The sequence below is a fragment of the Octopus bimaculoides genome, chromosome 14 (genome assembly GCF_001194135.2).
Source record: "Octopus bimaculoides isolate UCB-OBI-ISO-001 chromosome 14, ASM119413v2, whole genome shotgun sequence".
Taxonomy (NCBI): Eukaryota; Metazoa; Mollusca; class Cephalopoda; order Octopoda; family Octopodidae; genus Octopus; species Octopus bimaculoides.
Window position 1 is genome coordinate 25067973 of NC_068994.1, and position 2896 is coordinate 25070868.

The 2896-nt window shown below is 39.7% G+C and overlaps 1 protein-coding gene across 4 annotated transcripts in view; it reads left to right on the plus strand.

Moving 5' to 3' along the window:
- LOC106883611 (transcriptional repressor CTCF) overlaps nucleotides 1–2896 on the plus strand; it is a 145994-nt gene that overhangs the window by 14350 nt on the left and 128748 nt on the right. Inside the window, exon 2 of one of the 4 annotated variants that reach the window (XM_052972778.1) lies at nucleotides 1483–1763. The exons of the other annotated variants lie outside the window; for them this stretch is intronic. The gene's annotated coding sequence lies outside the window, so the exon portion shown is untranslated. The remainder of the gene's footprint in view (nucleotides 1–1482; nucleotides 1764–2896) is intronic. 4 annotated transcript variants of the gene reach the window in all.

Sequence of the window (2896 nt, forward strand, 5' to 3'; positions counted from 1 at the left end):
TTTATATATTGGCGACTTTCATTTTTTTTATCTTGCCTTAATTCTGTCATATTATTAATTAAAACTCTTCCTGCCTATATATAAAATAATATTTGCGTCATATCTGTTTCCGATACTGTCCTGCTTTTTCATTTTATATAGAAAACGTTGATTTAATTAGTTTGATAAGTGCCACTGCACGAAACTCTCGAACTTTCAGTCACTATGTAACTTTCTCCGATCAATAAATCTATATTTATTGAGACTGACTCAACATAAGTTCTATTTTTCATGTTTTTATTCAATTAATCTGCAATTTTCTTCTTGTATTAGATGGATAACCCACTCTCCATTTACAGCAAGTAGCGAGCGTCTCATTTTTTACCTGTGTGCTAAATTCGACTACTTATGACTAACGCATGCGCATGCGCAAATTTGTGACATGCACGCTCCCAGAACTCGGATCCACACTTCTCCAGTAGTGCCAAATTTTGAAACTGAGTTTGTACCCCCTAAGCAAATTTTGTTCCCGGGCCACTGTCAACGCCAATATATTGTTATTGTTCCTGAACTTACACTGTCCACCACTTATTTGTTTTCTATACCTGCCACGGACTGCTTGAAGGTTAGAAACTTCCCACACTTGGATCCCTGGATCTAAGCCTTATATATCGCGTTCTTGTTTTTGTATACATTCGCTGCTTTCTTCCAAGGAATCTAATGCTCTTTGTTTAGTTTTTCCTTGAGGCTGGCCAGATTGGAGCAATATCGAGAATAAGCAGCCGAAATTGTATGTGTGTATTTGCATGCTAGTATGTATATGCGTATGTGTTTATGTACGCGTTTGCAATTATACATGTCCTGGATTCGATCCCACTGCAGAGCAACGTGCGCAAGTGTTACCACAGACTCGGGTTTGCCCAAACCTTGTGAGGGAAATTGGGAAGACGGAGACAAAATCGAAACCTGTCAGATGGATTGTGCTTGTAATACAAAGATACAATCTTGTCATACATTGTGCTATACTTATTCCACCTGAAGAATGCGTTAAAAGTACACGTCATACAGTTCTATATTTAAGAGATGAAGAATTATGTACATTATTTACATTTGACGGATATAGTGTGGTGGTTAAGAACTCGGGCTACTAACCCCAAGATTCCGAGTTCGATTCTAGGCAGGGACCTGAATAATAATAATAACAATAATAATAATAATAATAATAATAACAACGAAAAATACCTTAGGAATGAGAACCCAGGTTCGAAATTTCCCCCAAGACACCTGATGAAAGCTGGAGGGTATATCAGCCGAAAAGTTGTGTTAACAACGAACAAGATGAGGACAAATATCCGTCAAATGTAAATAGTGTAAATAATGTAAATAAAGTACACTGGTGGTGCGTTTTCGATTAAAAATACGTGCTGTTTTTGTGTTGTTGTTGCTTTGGGATTTTCTTTCGAAAACACCCACTCCTTCCATTATTTGTTTCCTCTATTGCAGGCGATGACAAACATAGCTTTCCGACCTGATCTTCCATATCTCACATGCTTTCCACGAGGACTTTAAACAATCCTCAACTTGTAGTCTTGGCTTCTGTTCGAGGCGCTTTCCATAAATAGGTTCACAGTATAGCAACTGTTTGGGGATCTTCCGATCATTCATCCGAACGAGGTTGTCCAGTCTACTTAAACGGTTCTTGAGCACTAACAGTCCCACGCTCAGTACGTTGGATCCCTTCAATATCTCTGTATCTGGAGTCTGCTAGAACCAGCCAACATCATGTATGTATGTTTGTATGTATGTATGTATTCTGTACGCACGTACGTATGTACGCACGTACGTATGTATGCATATATACTTTCACTATTTTTATCATCTATTAGAATTTTTCTTAGAAAGAGGGAACTGGTTTCTTACAAAGAAACAGAACCAACATCGATGACATTCGATATCAATGATGGATAACCTAGATGTTCTATCAGCTGATCTATCTACCAGTGCATATAGTTGAGTATTCCCAAGTAACGTATATAAACAACTGCATGTGTGTGTGTGTGTGTGTGTGTGTGTGTGTGTGTGTGTGTGTGTGTGTGTGTGCGTGCGTGCGTGCGTGCGTGCGTGCGTGCGCGCGTGCGCGTGCGCGCGTATATATACATATAATTATTTAAAGCTGGTTGTTATGGCCGGTCAGAAAGTAATCATTGGTTTCGCACCTACAAAGTACTTAGCTGTATAGGCGACTCGTCAATTGGTCGATGGTACATAACCAACTTTAAATAATTATATCACAGCTCTAACGTTTTAGAGTGCGCTTCTTTTTCGGATATATGAATTACTTCCGATATATGTGGCTGTGTGATAAGTAGCTTGCTTACCAACTACATGGTCCCGGGTTCAGTCCCACTGCGTAGCACCTTGGGCAAGTGTCTTCTACTATAGCCTCGTAAACGGAAACTGAAAGAAGCCTAGTCGTTTATATATGTGTGTGTGCGTGTGTTTGTGTGTCTGTGTTTGTCCCCCTCCCCCAATAACTTCACGACCGATGCTGGTGTGTTTACGTCCCCGTAACTTAGCGGTTCAACAAAAGAGAGCGATAGGATAAGTACTAGGCTTACAAAGAATAAGTCCTGGGATTGATTTCTCCGACTCAAAGGCGGTGCTCCGGCATGGCCGCAGTCAAATGACTGAAACAACTAAAAGAATAAAACATATACATGTGTACGTATGTATATTCTTTTAATCTTTTATTCTTTAACTTGTTTCTGTCATTTGACTGCGGTGATACTTGAGCACTGCCTTTAGTCGAGCAAATCGAACCCAAGACTTATTCTTTGTAAGCCTAGTACTTATTCTATCGGTCATTTTTGCCGAACCGCTCGGTAACGGGAACAAACACAGACACATACACAACTAT